We start from the raw sequence: 16,910 nt of genomic DNA, 5'->3' as shown, positions 1-16,910 counted from the left end.
GTTTCGTAACGTTTGTAAAATTTTGGCTTAAATTTCTAAAAAGGTGAAACATTTGGTTTTGTTTCGTAACATTTCGTTTAAATCGCCAAAAAGGTGAAACGTCTGGATTTGTTTTGTAATGTTTTACACGTTTGGATTAGTTTTGTAATGTTTTAAATGTTTGGCTTAAATCGCTAAAAAGGGGAAACGTTTGGATTTGTTTCGCAACATTTTAAACGTTTGGCTTAAATTGCTAAAAAGGTAAAACGTTAGGATTTGTTTCGTAACGTTTTAAACTTTTGGCTTAAATCGCTAAAAAAGGGAAACGTTTGGATTTGTTTCGTAACATTTATAAACGTTTGGCTTAATTTGCTAAAAAGGTAAAACGTTTAGATTTGTTTCGTTATATTTTAAACATTTACAAACGTTACAAAACAAAACAAAACTTTTCACCGTTTTAACAATTTAGGCCAAACGTTTACAAACGTTACGAAACAAATCCAAACCATTAAAACGTTACGAAACAAATCCAAACGTTTTACATTTTTAGCGATTTAAGCCAAATGTTTACAAACGTTACGAACCAAATCCAAACGTTTCACCTCTTTAGCGATTTAAGCCAAACATTTAAAACATTACGAAAAAAATCCAAACGTTTAAAACGTTATGAAACAAATCCAAACGTTTCACCTTTTTCGTGATTTAAGCCAAACGATTACAAACGTTACAAAACAAAACCAAACGTTTCACCTTTTGAGCGATTTAAGCCAAACGTTTAAAACGTTACGAAACAAATCCAAACGTTTCACCTTTTTAGCAATTTAAGCCAAACGTTTACAAACTTTACGGAACAAAACCAAAGTTTCACCTTTTTAGCGACCTAAGCCAAACGTTTAGAAACGTTATGAAACAAATCCAAACGTTTCACCTTTTTAGCGATTTAAACCAAACGTTTAAAACTTTACGAAACAAAACCAATCCAAACGTTTCTCATTTTTAGCGATTTAAGCCAAACGTTTACAAACGTTATGAAACAAACACAAACATTTCCCCTTATTAGCGATTGAAGCCAAACGTTTACAAACGTTACGAAATAAATCCAAACGTTTGGATTAAATCTGTAAAAAAGTGAAACGTGAAATGTTTGGATTTGTTTCGTAATGTTTGTAATCGTTTGGCTTAAATCGCTAAAAAGGCGAAACGTTTGGTTTTGTTTCGTAACGTTTGGCTTAAATTGCTAAAAAGGTGAAACATTAGGAGTTGTTTTGTAACGTTTGTAAACGTTTGGATTAAATCGCTAAAAAGGTGAAACGTGAAACGTTTGAATTTGTTCCGTGACGTTTGTAAACGTTTGGCTTAAATCGCTAAAAAGGGGAAACGTTTGGTTTTATTTCGTAACGTTTCTAAACGTTTGGCTTCAATCGCTAAAAAGGTGAAATATTAGGATTTGTTTCATAATGTTTTGAACGTTTGAATTTACGAAATCAATCCAAAAATTGCACCTTTTGAGCGGTTGAAGCCAAACATTTCGAAATGTTACGAAACAAAACCTGTTAGCTCAGTGGGACGCGCGGGTCCGGATCGTATATTTCAATTCTAAATTGAAATTCCAACAATCCGGATCCTAAAGTTGATCATATTAAAAATAAATAGATTGTCGTATCATTTAGTAATTAAAACACGCATCTAAGAATCATAAGAAGAATACATATGTCGATTCTCCAACGATTCTTGTAGTCCCGAAAGTACGGCGACCTCAAGCTCGTCCACACGAGTATGCATCCGATTGAATCCTCGCCACGATTACGTCCTTGCTCGATTGTATGAAAAACGTCGCCAAGTTTTTCCCGTGATTGATGACTACTTGAACTCCTTCAAGTGCTTTCTCTCTCTACAACTTTATAGTGAGATATGTGTTGTTTTGTGTAATGAAATGAGCAAAGGCAAGCTCTATTTATAAGGTAGAGCTTTGCTTAATAAAGCAACACCTTGCATGCTAGGTGTCACACACCAAGCAAAGGTGTTGCCACCACATGACACCTTTTATGTGGTGACATCACATAGGTGACATCATATAGGTGATGTCATCATATCACATCCCATATATGACATAAGCTCAAGACTTTATTACTTAATCACCATGACATCATCATTCCACTAATTTATAATTAGTGCTTTAAGTATCATTAATTACACTAATTAATTACTTAAGCCTTCTAATCATAAAATCTGGTTAAAATATAATTAGGTTCCTACTAATTAACTTGAACATAGTACAATTAGGTTCCTACTAATTTATAACTCTTACAAATTAGTCCCTAATTTGTACTTGTTTTTCATCTTAGATCAATTTCCAAGATATGCTAGTATCCATATGAAATCGATCTTTCGTAAACTCAGTCGGTTGCACACTCTATTGTGTGTGACTAACTAGGTTCACATCTATATGGCAACGAGAGTCATAAGAAACGCCTTTCTTATATTAAATAATTAAATTCCATTTAATTATTAATTCTCATAGATCGAGAGTGACGTCTAGCAACATATCAGGACCCCCAAATAGAGATGAATGTTTCGATGCATTCTTTATGAACCAATGTTCATAATTACCGTACACTCCAAATTCCCTTCATCTAAGATTCCAATCTCTACTAGTGTCACGGTTAAGTCAACACTATTTGTCTTGATTATATGACCTCATCTCTCAATTCTAATTCCTGATAAATATGACTTCCACTAGAAACAGCTTTCTATGTAAGTGATATACACCTGCGATGGTTTTATCATCCATCAAGAACAATTCGAGATAGCATAGAATCTTGTCTTTGTTCATCCAGAGTGATGAATCCTTTCTAGGTTAAACCCATATCTCCATATACAACTAACTAGAGCCAACACATCCCGCGACCCTAGCTCATGAAAGATCTAGAGTTAAGGAGTATCAAACTCTAATCACCTATATACAGGATAGTGTCACCGTAAATCAAAGGACATATGTACAATTATGAACTATATGACATTAAATTGACTTTGATGAATTACCATGTATGAGTCATATAGCGTCACTTGTTCGACTCAATCAACACCTTGAGTGTCCACATGTTTATTATGATCCCCATCAAGTAGTATGAGACTCACTACTTCCTATAATTAGCAACTCTTTGCGAATCAGGAGAATAAATAGAGGTGACGATCTTTCCGGGATAATGCGATGCCCTTATTCGCAGGACAACATCGATCATGAACGGTTATTTATATCACTTGTATAATAGAATCAGTCACTCATATTCTTAACACCTTAAGAATAGATTCTATCACAATGTGATAAGGACAATACGTAATAATTGAACACTTAGTTGATGAGACACTTAGTTCAAATAAAACATATATATCTTTCCCATTGGGATTATTTCTACAAATATACATGATTAAATGGCCCTAGGGCACATACTACAACCAATCTCTCACTTGCACTAGTGCCATTGATAACTATATATTTTCACAAGATGTAAATCTTAATGACTCTAAGTCATGTAAACTTTAATGACTCTAAGTCATGGGGTTTGTCAGTGGGTCCGCCGTGTTATTGGCTAATGGTATCTTTTAGAGAAACACCTTTATCATTCCAACATTTTCTTTAGATAATATGATAATGCATTTCCTTATGTTCGGATAAATTGTGAGACCCGGTTTCGTTTGCTAGGGCACTAGCACCATTGTGATCGCAGAAAAGAGGAATTGTCGAATTAATGGAAGAAAACCGCGCTTAGTTATATTACTAACTAATTTATCCTAACACCTTCTATTACGACATCTTATGTCATAATATACTCGGCTTCTATAATGGAATCTGGAGTTGATTCTTGCTTAGAACACTTCTAGCTCACTACTCCTTCATTATTGATAAATATGAATTCTTAGATAGACTCTCTATCATCCATATCTGATTGTAAATCAGAATATGTAAAACAGACTACTTAAAAATATCTTTCTCCATTTGTTAATACCATATCTTTAGTTCTTCATAAGTACTTAAAGATATCTTTAACAACCATCCAATGTTCTCAACATGGCTTGGATTGAAACCGATTAGTCCCATTAACTGCATAGACAATTTCAAGCTTTGTATGTGATAACACATACATCAGACTACCAATTGTCGAAGCCTATAGTATTCTTTGCTAGATTCTTTCTTTCTGCAGAAGTCTCGAAAGACACTCCCTTTGAAAGAAGAATTTTATGCCTAACTAGTATCAATCCTCTCTTAGAACTTCCATATTGAACTACTTCAACATCTTTTCTAAGAAAAGTCTTTAGGAGAAACCAATTATTCTCTTATATCTATCTCCATGGAGTCTAATACTGAGAATTTAGGCTACTTCTCCGAGGTCTTTGATGGAGTACGTATTAGATAAACCAAAGTTTTACAAAAATTAACATTCCGATATTATTATTTATTAGTTATAAGTTATCTACATGCCAGATCATGAAAGTGAGTCTGCTCCCACTAACCTTCTTGTAAACATTGGGTTTATCGTTGTTTTTTTAATAAATTCGTAACTCCTTACAGATTTATCAAGACGACGAATCTCGAAGCTTTCTTTCCATCCACTATGGATCATTTTAGCTTACACGCCTTGGAACCTTCTTCGGATTCAAAATCCTCGGCTTGTTCCATATAAATATACTCATTATTTTAACCATTAAGGAATGTGGTTTTTACATTCATATGTCCAACCACAAAATCTAAATGTGTAGTCTTCGTAAGAAAAATCTTAATGGACTTAAGCATGGCTACCGGCGATAAAGTGTATTCACAATACGACTTCTTGTCTCTAGCAAAACTCTTTTGCAATAAGCCTAGCTTTAAAGATCTCCACCTTTCCATTAGTACCAATTTTACACTTGAAGATCCATTTAATCTTTATTGGTATAATACCTTTGGATGGATCGACTAGCTCCCAAAATTTGATGCTTTATATGGAATCCATTTCAGATTTTACTCCTTCAAACCAATTTTGAAGAATCTAAATGACATATAGCTTTCTTATAAGTAGTGGGATCAACACTTGATCTTTATCTCCATGACTAAACAACTCTTGTTTATCATGCGGGAAAACCATCTTTCTCCGGTGGACGAGATACTCTACTTAATCTTTGAGTTATTAATGTAGATATATATTTTACTAACTCCGGCTTTCAGTGGGTTTGATCAGTCATCATTGATTCATTATTTTGTTGGTAACTAGATGACTCCGCATCTAATTCTATATTCCTTTCTTAGTGTTCCTCTCGAATAAACGCTTTACTAAGAAAGACTACCACCGATAAACAACGATTGTTTGTTCGGTTCGAATATAGAAACAATATCCTTAACTGTCTTTATGATATCCAACATAACCTTTCCATGATTGATTTTGATACCAAATTTATCGGATATCAGTTTCCTGATATGTTCCGAACACCCTCAAATCTTAACATCCTCACTACTGGAAAACGCCTGCTTAGCGACAGATTTTCCCGACGTATGCAAAATCCGTCGCTAAACATGAGTTTGGCGACGGATAACGGCGACAGACTCATATCCGTCGCCAAACTCCAAATATTTATGGCGGGATTCAACCCGCCAAATTTAGCGACCACGGTAGCGACGGATTAAACGCTACGTTTAAACTGGGTTATTTAGCGACGGATTTTTGAATCCGTTGCTAAATGACCCTTTATATAAACGCAGCGTTTTGGGTTAAATATTACCGACGGATTTTAAAATCCGTCGGTAAAATCCAACCTAAAACGCGGTGCTGCCGTCTTTCCTTCTTCATCTTCCCCCTCTTTTCTTTCCTTTCTCCCCTTATTTTCCCCTCCCCTCTCTTTTTCTTTCCTTTTCCCCTTCCCTTCCCCTTCCCCCTCTTTTCCTTCCCCTTCCCTTCCCTTCCATTTCCGGCAGCCGCCGTCCGTCTGGCCCTGCGTTCCCCTCGCTGGCGTGCGTCAGCCACCACCGGAGATAGGTGAGTTTTGTTTCATTCTATTTATTTTTTTAGTTATACTTTTAACTAACCTAATTTATTTATTTTGTTTCATTTTATAATAATCAAAAATATCCCCCACCCATTTGCTGCCTCCGCTCACTGCCGACCGCCCAACTTCGACCGCCGTCGCCGTCCGCCTCTGCCTCTGCCGCCGCTGTCCAGCCCTACTAGGTAAGTGTTATGTTTAATAACTTATTGTAATATGTTAGTTTAATTTATTAAAATTAGGTTAACTAAATTTATTATGTTATTTCATAATTAAATTAGGTTAATTTATTAAGTTGGATGGTTTATTAAGTTTGTTAGTTTATTAAGTTGGTTATATGTTAGTTTAATTTATTAAAATTAGGTTAATTTAATTTATTAGGTTATTTAATAATTAAATTAGGTTAATTTAATTTAGTAGGTTCTTTAATAAATAAATTAGGTTAATTTATTAGGTTTGTTGGTTTATTAAGTTTGTTAGTTTATTAAGTTGGTTAATGATAATTAATAATTAGACTAAATTAGTATTATTAGGTTAAAAAAGTATTATTAGGTTAGATTAGTATATTTAATTAGTGTAGTTAATTATAATTAAAATAATGTTAGATTAGTAGCAATTTAAAAATTATTTTATGATAATATTAAATTAGATAACAAGAATTATTTTTTTACCATAATTTGTTGAAATCAAAATAAAATTATCATAATGTTATTTAGAATTAGTTGATTATGACACGATGTTAGGTTAATTTTTATATTAATTAATGTTTAAGTTAGTTATTGTTGACAAAATTATCATGAATTGGTGTGTTTGTAATATTAAAATGTATTGTTTCTTTACAGGCTTTCCCTGAAAAATAGTGATTCTCATTTTTAGGGAAAATGATGCCGGATTTTCATTTGAAAAATATATAATAAAAATAAAAGAGGTGAATTGTAAGTACTAAAAAATTTCTTTTTTCTCTCTCCTAGTTTCTCTCTCAGCGCTGAGCACATTTGTGCATCGCTGTTGCCGGAATGGCAAGGAACCGATCAGGGAAGATGACTGCTACTAATCCGATGACAACTAGATCTGATGAGGCGAAAAAATATGAAGTGAATAATGTTATAGAAGATCCAGCGATTTCTCATGTTTTAATCCCTGTTGAGATTATTTAAGATGTGGTACCTGTGGTAGAGGTTGTTGTGGAATCTCTAGTCGCTAATCAAGAAGTGACAGTTCTTAATGATGTGGTAGATCTGAAAGCTAATGAGGTGGTTGAATATGAGATTAAGGAAACAAATGGAAAAGAGGAATCTAAAGCTCCGCTGAAGAAATGGAGCAACCTGTTTGACAATCGACAGAAGAGTGAATCAAACGAACTTAAGTATATACCTCCTGCTATTAGGGATGGAAACATATTTGTTAGCTTTAGTTCGAATGAGACGCTGAAAGAGGAAACCAGATGGAGGAATGCTTTTGTTGGGTGTGTATATGGAAGTTTTCCTAAATATGAACGAATCAATGCTTTTGTAAGGAATAGATGGGCTACATTTGGATTACTAAATGTGATCAGAATTAATTCTTCTATGTTCTTATTTGAATTCCAATTTGAAGAGGGATGCACAAAGGCTTTAGGGTCTGGACCTTACACGTTTGATCAGAAGCCGTTGATGTTGAAAAAGTGGCAGCCTAGAATGTCCATGGATTCGAGTGAGATTAGATCGGTTCCGATTTAGATTCAACTTTCAAGATTGCCATGGGAGTTCTGGTCACCAGAGATCTTGAGTAAAATAGGCAGCTTTTGTGGTAATTCTTTATACTGTGATCAGTGCACAACTAATAGATCCAAGCTTGGATTTTCTAGGGTGCTTGTAGAGATGGATGCAACAGGTCCATTCCCAGATACTGTGGAGATGTGTGATGAGAATGGGATATCATTTAGACAGAAAATTATGTATGAATGGAGACTGTTAATTTGTGAAAAATGTTGTAAAATGGGGCACTCAAAAAGTATGTGCAGGGTTAACCAGGATTCTAAAAAAGCTCTAGAGAAGAAGGAAGTGCAGAGTTTTGACATAGAGGAGGAAGTTAATGATGTTGTTATAAAAAAGAAGAGTAATGTTCAAGGTAAAATTGAAGGGACCAATGATCAAATAACCAGCATAATGGAGGAAGAAGCATGGATGGAAATGGCAAGGAAATCTAGTATGAAGGGTCATAATCCTGTTATTCAAAGTGCAGGAAAAAGCCCAGGTAAGTGTCCTAATACTAACTCGTTTAGTCCTCTTGTAAATGAGGCAGTGGGAATTGATAAAATGCAGGAGAAGGGTATAAAATGGAATGTTAATACTAGTCAGGGGGGAGTAAGTTGAGACTCCACTCTAAGCTACTTGACATAGACAGATGATTGGAATTTGGAATATGAGGGGGATTAACAATCCATTTAAGCAATCTGAAATGGTTGCTTTTATTAAAAGGAATAAGTTGAGTATTTTTGGTATTGCAGAAACTAGAGTGAATAAGAATAAGTGGGAGGATGTTTGGGGAAATGTGGAGAAGTATCTAAGTGATTGGGAGTTGATTAACAATTACTCTTGCTCTAGTATGGGTAGAGTTTGGGTCTTATATGATAGTAACATAATTAAAATAAAAGATATTGTTGTCCACAGTCAGTTTATTCATTGTAAAATAGAGGGTGAGAATATGAATTGTTATTGTACCTTTGATTATGGCTCTTACCTTGCAGCTGAGAGGATAGAGTTATGGGATCAGCTTCTTATAATTAGTAAGCTGGTTAAAGAGAGATGGATTATTCTAGGAGACTTTAATGTTGTGTTGAGTAATGGGGATAGAATTGGAGGAAATGAGATTGATGAGAATGCATGTAATATCCCGTGTTTTTATGACTCGATTCGAAGGTTGTTTGACCGTTTAATGTTCGGTTTAGGTTGAACAATAATTGTGTTCTCACTTCGGTTTGTGCATGTGTTTTGGTGTTGGTTTGGTTCACACTTGTGTGTGTGTTTGACGGATCGTATCGTAGCTTTCGGGACGTGTTCAGACACATTTTAAGTCGGTTTTGAGGCTTTGACTGGACCTAGGACCGGACCTACTGAGTAAAAGCGGTTTGGAGGTCCGGTTTGCTCAATTTAGCTGAGCAGAAGGTAAACCGGTTCTCTGACCGGCTCTGCCCAGTAGAACCAGCCAGAGGGCCGACTCATTTTATGCTTGGCCGGTTCATTAACCGGTTCTGCCCAGTAGAACCGGCCAGTGAACCGGTTCACTACGGGAAGGCTTATAAAAGCCCGTTTCTGAAACCTAAACAGCCCCCACTTTTTCCTAAAACCCTAAACACAATTCTAATTCATTCCCAACTGATTTCCTACCTTTCCTTGGTGATTTAGACATTCAGTAAGTGTTCTAGACCTATCCTTTGTTGTTTAATTCATCGATTTCCTTGTCTCTTTGAATTGGATTCATTAGTTATGGCGTTTGGTTAATTGTAGGCTTGTTCTAATCAAATATATTATGGGCTCTCTTCCCTTGGTTGTTCTTAATCTATTCCAAAAGGTTAGTGGCTCTAAATCTTTGTTATAGTTTGTGGAGATTGCTAGATGATGTGTTAATTCAATACTTTGGGTAGCTTGGCTTACATTTCTGTTTTGCCTTGATTCTAAAATCTGTAAATGTTAATTGGTGTGGTTATTGTCTTGTTCTTGTCACTAATACATTGGGTGGATTGATTTGCTTAAGTTAATTGGAGGATTAATGCTTTGGGTAATGTTTTGAATTGAAATTCTTGTTTTAAGCTTTTATTAAAATCTGGAAATCTTTGAGTAAATAAATCATAGGTTGTAGATGTTAATCAATACATTGGGTGGGTTAAAGGAATTGTGCTTATGACATCGTACTATCAATTGATTAACATTGTTGGATTAAATTCTGTTTTGAACTTTAAGCTAAAAGCTGGAAATCTCCTTTGAAGGGTAAATAGGTTAATAACTAGCAACTAATACAATGGGGGATTTGTGATAATTTGACTAAGGCTTAATCATAGGTGAATTAAGGTTTTACAAAGGTTTAATTCGCTGTTTTGAATTGTTAACCTTGCTAGAAATTATTTGCAAAGGTTAGTTTAAAGCATTTGAGATGTTACTTGGGTGTTATTGAATTAAAGGCTTAGCAAACGTTGTGGCTTGTATTTTGCTCACTTAGGGTGATTGTAACCAAGCTACTAAGGGCTGGAAAGTGTTTTAAAATAATGATTCAATCTCGTTACAAACGTTAGCTTATCCTAGATTGTGGTTAACATGGGTTAAGTAATTGATTAAAAGCATGTAAGGAGTAAGATGGTCGTATTATGTTTAGCTAAGTTATTTTAGTTTCAAGTTGATACTTAAAATATGTTGAATCTTATTGATTCTATTTAAGGTGATATATTCAAGTGTACCTTGGGTGTTACTTGTCAAGTGTTGGCAAGCTTATTTGGCTAAATTATGTTTTGGCATTATTAAGTTAAGGTATGAGTTCTTATTAAAATAACTTTGGTTTCATTTAAGGTTTGATTTAAGACTTTGGTTTTAACTTTGGTTTTTGTATGAGTCGGGTTAGACGTGGTCTCCCGACATGTGATGTTGAGCTATATACTGCAGTTAAGGCTAACACACTACTTTGGGAAATCTTTCGATTTTAAATAAAGTATTTAAGTTATGAAAGGACTTTGGTTTTGTTTCAAAGATAAGAACTCACCTAACTTTATTTGCTTAACTTTGTTATTTGGTTTGAATGAAATATTTTGGATATACATTGGTTGTACTTGGTCACCTTGGTTGATTCTTTGGTTGTGTTCGAGATGCTAGTCCTATGTGGTGTCTAGTATTCTTAGAGTTAGGGGTTGTTCGAATTTTAACTCGTATAATGTTTTAGACTCGTCGACTGCTCGTGCTTCGGAGTCTACGCAGGGTTAGCTGTTTGCCAAGATTCACGTGGATAAGCAAGCAGTGAGTTTGTAGTGCTATTTACCGCTTTATTAAGTACCGCAATTTATTTTAGTATTATAAATGTTTTTGAACTGTTTTAAGCGATTATGGATCTGGATTGAAACGAGCTACTCGATAGGCTTGTATCGAGACTGTGTGCACCAGTATATACTCTGGGATCGGCAGACTGTGGTCTTGCTTACGCTGGTAATTTGACGAGGATTAGTTCCCGTCCACTCTGGGTTTATTTTTCAGTATGCTATGTCATACTTACGCTGGGATCATTTCAATACTGTTATTCCATAATCATACTATATTAGTATAAACTGTTTTGATTTAAGGGTTTTAAACTTAATAAATGTAAATAGTATTGCGAACTCATCTCAGTATATCTGACCCCGTTGTTTTCCCAAATTTTCCAGGTTTATGATTTGAAAGCTGGTCCACTCCGAATCTTTATTCCTCGGAGGTTTATTTTCTTTTAATAAATTGTCAAACTACCTTTTTCTTAGACCGCAGTAGTAAACTAGAAGTCTATATTATTCTATTCTGTTTGTCGGATTTGTCTGACTGGCTTTATTTTATGCTTTGGCATTACTATTGTTTAACTCTACTTATTTTTATTTAATGGAAGTACTTATATTTAAACTGATAGTTTAAGTTGGAGTCTCGGTTGCCCCCGAGCATTGGATTTTCTACAGGTTTATATGATTGGTGGTTTTCCGCAAGGCTTGCTACGGGTTTTGGTACAACCTTACCCATACCCTAGCGCCGGTCACGATCCATGAAATTGGGTCGTGATAAAGTTGGTATCAGAGCCTTAGTTTCGAACTAAGGCCAAATTTTTGCATGTTATGTGTTTATCGCTTTAAAGCATGTTAAGTGTTACGGTTGTGTTATAGGATCTACTGCGGAATTAGGATTCAAGTCTTGTCTTTTGAAACGTCATCTTCTGTTTTCAAAATTTCTACCTTCATCTATAGGAATGTTGAGTGTCGGTTTTATGTGTTACTGATGCTTTACTTCGGAATGTTTACTGCTTATACATTGGGTGATTTGTTGGCTGTAGTGCCATATATGAGATATACTTTGAGTGATTTTTGTTGACTGTTGTGCCATCTATGAGATATACTTTGGGAAATGTTTTGATGGCTATTGTGCCTTATATGGTGTTTACTTCGGGTGATGCTTTGTAGGATGTTGTTCCTTATATGATTTTTACCTTGGGTGATTAGTTCTTGGCTTTTACGCCTTGGATAATTTTGATTATAATTGGGTTGCCTTCACCTTGTTGGTGAGTACAATTTGGTTTTGGCTGCGTTGTTGGGTGCTAAATAGGTTGGCACATACGATGATACGTTAGGCTTTGGCCTTGTATAATTTTTAAAGGATTTTTGTGTTAAATCTTTAAACATGTTTTGTAGCTTTATGTTGTTTGATTGCACGTTGGTTTTACACTTTTTATTAAGAAAATTATTTTGATTACTTTTGTGTTTTGACACGAGAATCGGAATAGACGTCTGGTTTTAATACTTTTTAAAAATGTGATTTTTGATTACTTTTCAAGTAAAATGAATTCCATGTATTTCAGAATCTTACGTTTGGATTAGTGTTGACAAACAATTATTTTCAAAATAATTTAAATTATGAGGTGATTCACATTTGAGGATTTAATATTGCTTTTGTTAATTTCACCGCGTTGTGGTTTGTCGACGTTTGAAGCGTCGTTGGTCATATGTTTGGTATATTACGTTTGGCCAGATTAGGTGTTTACAGAATAACTGTTTGAGATTAAAGATTTTCTCACTTAAGATTTTGAAATGCTTTTGATTTTCGGATAAGGTTGAACTCCTATTTTTTTTTTTAGAAAAATTGAGATTTTATTTAAATATTTTTTTTTTAAATTTATAAATGGTTGTGGTGATTTATGTTCTTCTCAATTGAGTGATTGAGTTGATTTTTGATACTTGGGTTGCGTTGAGCTCTTATAAAAAAATGGGATTTTATTTAAAGGCATCCTTCCGGACTTACAAATGTTTTGAATACGTTTTATAGACTGTTGTTTTAGGTTCGACTTGGGTCACCCAAATTTGGGAGTTGAGCTTGGTAGTTATAATGACTCGGCTAACTCGATGGTTTTATAATTGAAATACTTTGGGTATTCTTTTAAAGCGATTAATTTATAAGAAGAGATATTTTTTTTTTCGGATAATTGATTTCGTTTTAACAGTGGGGCTCAACTAAAAAAAAACAATTGAATTTTTTTTTGGTTGACTTTAAATTTCAAAATGAATTTGAAGCGTACTCTTGAAAGGTGACATATTACATGTTGACTTTATTACAAATTCAAAACTGGTTATAGTACATTTTGATCTTGTCATTTAAGTATGTTGGTTTAATTGGCTGTATGGCACACTTGGATGGTTTTAGAATTATAGAATTTGTGATCTCTTGATTTGAATTTGCGTTGTTTACCTCGCAAGTTTAGTTGATTTATGTTGGTTGAGTTTGTTTTATCTCGTCGTGCAGAGTAGCATGTGAGGTAATTATTTTCATGTGTTCGTTTGGCTTAACCTTGATGTTTGGTTCTGATTTGTGTGTCGAGCATTTGTTAGACCCTGTACTGCCTTAGTTTTGGTTAGGGGTTAAGATGGGTTAATGTTTTGTGGGTCGAGATCTTTGGGTTTTGATATGGAAAATGAGTAAAGTGTTTTTGAAAAGATTGGCGATATTTGTATATCACAGAAAAATATATTTTTGAAATTCTTATCCGAGGAGATAGATAGGTGTATCTTGTAATGCTAGTGCTTCTCATCAAGTTGGATAATATGATGCGGAAATTGAATGTAAGTTTTTTTTTTGTAGAAGCATATATGATGTATTGTTTTCCTTAAATTAAATTTCAGTTTGATTGGAGTTTATCGAGTATTATTTTATTCATAAGAGATTTTAAAGGAGTTATCGGTTTGAATTGTTATGTTAGTATCATATGATTTGGTAGTTTGCGAGTATGAAATTTGAAATAATATTTTGAGGTTATCGAGTGCACGTCTCATAGAGTGTAACGTCTAGCAAATGTTTTATCGAGAAATTGATTTCGAATGAAAATTTGTAGAAGTATTTGAAATATTTTTATCACGTAATTGTGTCCATACATATCATGAACATGCATTTTTGTATGTCACGAATAGGAAATTGCATTGAGCACTGAGAATGTTCACTAAGTAAAAAAAATAAATTAATAATTGATACATGCATAATAGTACATGCATCACGTGCATAGAAAAGTTTAGAGTTGGATGCAACTCTTTGGGGATGAGAGATGTCATCACCCTGGCGCATAATTATGTAAAAAGGGATTTTATCGATAAAGTGTTTTTATGAAAGACGTTTTGAAACGAACTCGCGAGTCACATTGTGATAAATGTATTTAATAAGTTGTTGGATTTCAAATCATTTTGAAACTGTTACCGAAAGGTAGCTAGGCAAATACTCTGTGATGATGGTGGTGAATTAAGGACGATTACGCTATGAGTGATTGATCTGTAGTATCATAAATTTGGTGCTTCATAGGGAGTAAGAATGAATATAAAGGTTGCAGTCGAGTTATTGTTGCTATAAGTGTGATAGGATTTTGAGGTCGGATTGGAAGGCTTATGTGTTAGCTTCCAATTTATGATTTGAGGTTATTAGATTAAGGGATTTGGTTATGCTCGTCGTATGTGTTTATGCCGGGATTTTAAAAAAAATTTGTTATTACATATTCATTTTAGTATAAATGTTTTGGTATACTCGGATAAAAATATTATGTGGAAGAAGAGATTTTCTTTATAAATATTTTCTATTTTGATAAAAGTATAAAAAAACTATCAATCATTGATTTAAAGAGAATAATAATTCTGTTAGTTGAACTATTTTATATATTTGCAAACTTATATTGAGAGTAAGGTGCAACTGCGGAATTCAAAATACGAATATTTTGAAACTTTTAATGTGTTTACAAAACTTGAGGTTTTCGAACGGTACAAGCACTTTAGTCTTTATATATAAAGAGAGGTATAAGATGTTAACGTCTTTAAAACAGAAGTGGAAAATATAAATATAATATTTTGTATTTTGGAAATTTTGTTTTCAAATAAGTTTGACTTGAGCATAACCAATGATCTAGTTGCTAGTGAATTTGATCTAGGTGATATCATGGTTACAAGATTACAGTTACATTTGGTAAGATGATTTTGAGAGTTTGAGTTAGCTGATTCGAGAATCGTGATCAGTAGGTTTCAACAATAAAGGTTGGATGGTCGATACTATTGATTGGGGATTTTTGTTGTTTAAAGTTGGATATCGTTTTATTTGGTTGTTGAACCTTTTGTGTGCGGCATAAAATTTGGTTTGTGCAAAAATTTGTATGTATGTTGGTGTTTAATTACCTTGGGTAACTTTTGGGTTGTATGCTTTCTTATTGTATGAGTGGAAGGATCTATTTGAATGAGTCAGTTTGTTTGTAACTTGGAGATTTCGTTATCATAGTTAAAACGGTATATTCTTTGGAATGTCAGTATGTGAGTACGTGTTTAATGATTTGTTAAGGTTGATGGTCTTGTCGAGCTTGGTCCTTGTCGTGGGTACAGCTCGATTTTGATGATGTTTTAAAGTTGGCTGATATATATTGGCGAGAACCTTATCTAGTAAATTTTGGACTAGATCGTTCGTTTGATATAACAAGTTCATTTAAATGCTTCGATGTGGGATAATAGGTGTTGATATGTTAAGTAAGTGGCGAGGGTTGCATGGTGTCATTAATGGGGATTTGAAAGTTTCCATTTTGAAGTGTTAGATTTTGGTATAGTAAGAATTACGATTTGAGTTTCGGATTTTCCTTGCACCTTATAAAGGTTGTTATTATAGTTGTTAGACCTATAGCGGGTCTTGTTAACCTCCCTTGTGAACATATTTTTTGTTTATAGTTGAAAAATCTTGAGGATTTATATTTTGTTTAATCAATTAATCGTTTGGATCAACGAACTTTTGGATTTAAAATTTTGCTCCTATATGTGTGGTGACAATTTGAGTTGTTGATTTATATGAGTGGTAGTTTTGAGTTATCATTCCAAGAGCAACCTACTAAGTTAGTGGTTACGCAAGTGCGTAGGTTGATGGGTGAAGGTATGCATATGGTTTCAGTTTATACAGTTTTATAGTTAGGGAGTATACTTAGGCGACAGATTCCATTATGTGTAATTGTTATATTTCATTCCTTGAGGTACATTGAGTTTAGCATTGCTTCGAATGTTCGATGTTGTTTTAGTACTTTGGATTTGTGTTATATGTTTTACTTGGGTTGCTTTGTGCGCGTATATCGTGTTTTGTGCTTGTTTGCATTGTGTTAAAATCGAGGACGATTTTTGTTTTTAAGTTGGGGAGAATGTAATATCCCGTGTTTTTATGACTCGATTCGAAGGTTGTTTGACCGTTTAATGTTCGGTTTAGGTTGAACAATAATTGTGTTCTCACTTCGGTTTGTGCATGTGTTTTGGTGTTGGTTTGGTTCACACTTGTGTGTGTGTTTGACGGATCGTATCGTAGCTTTCGGGACGTGTTCAGACACATTTTAAGTCGGTTTTGAGACTTTGACTGGACCTAGGACCGGACCTACTGAGTAAAAGCGGTTTGGAGGTCCGGTTTGCTCAATTTTGCTGAGCAGAAGGTAAACCGGTTCTCTGACCGGTTCTGCCCAGTAGAACCAGCCAGAGGGCCGACTCATTTTATGCTTGGCCGGTTCATTAACCGGTTTTGCCCAGTAGAACCGGCCAGTGAACCGGTTCACTACGGGAAGGCTTATAAAAGCCCGTTTCTGAAACCTAAACAGCCCCCACTTTTTCCTAAAACCCTAAACACGATTCTAATTCATTCCCAACTGATTTCCTACCTTTCCTTGGTGATTTAGACATTCAG

The 16,910-nt window shown here is 34.4% G+C and overlaps 1 long non-coding RNA gene across 1 annotated transcript; it reads left to right on the top strand.

Annotated features, from left to right (window-relative positions):
* The first annotated feature begins 10,752 nt into the window (after positions 1-10,752).
* On the top strand, positions 10,753-11,603 carry LOC130015462 (uncharacterized). The gene is made up of 2 exons (XR_008790671.1): positions 10,753-10,976; positions 11,378-11,603. It is a non-coding gene; the product is annotated as an uncharacterized LOC130015462 (long non-coding RNA).
* Positions 11,604-16,910: the final 5,307 nt, after the last annotated feature.

Source organism: Mercurialis annua, linkage group LG5, assembly GCF_937616625.2.
Source record: "Mercurialis annua linkage group LG5, ddMerAnnu1.2, whole genome shotgun sequence".
NCBI lineage: Eukaryota > Viridiplantae > Streptophyta > Magnoliopsida > Malpighiales > Euphorbiaceae > Mercurialis > Mercurialis annua.
The sequence above is the reverse complement of the archived record's forward strand: the minus strand, read 5'-3'. Positions and strand labels throughout refer to the sequence as shown.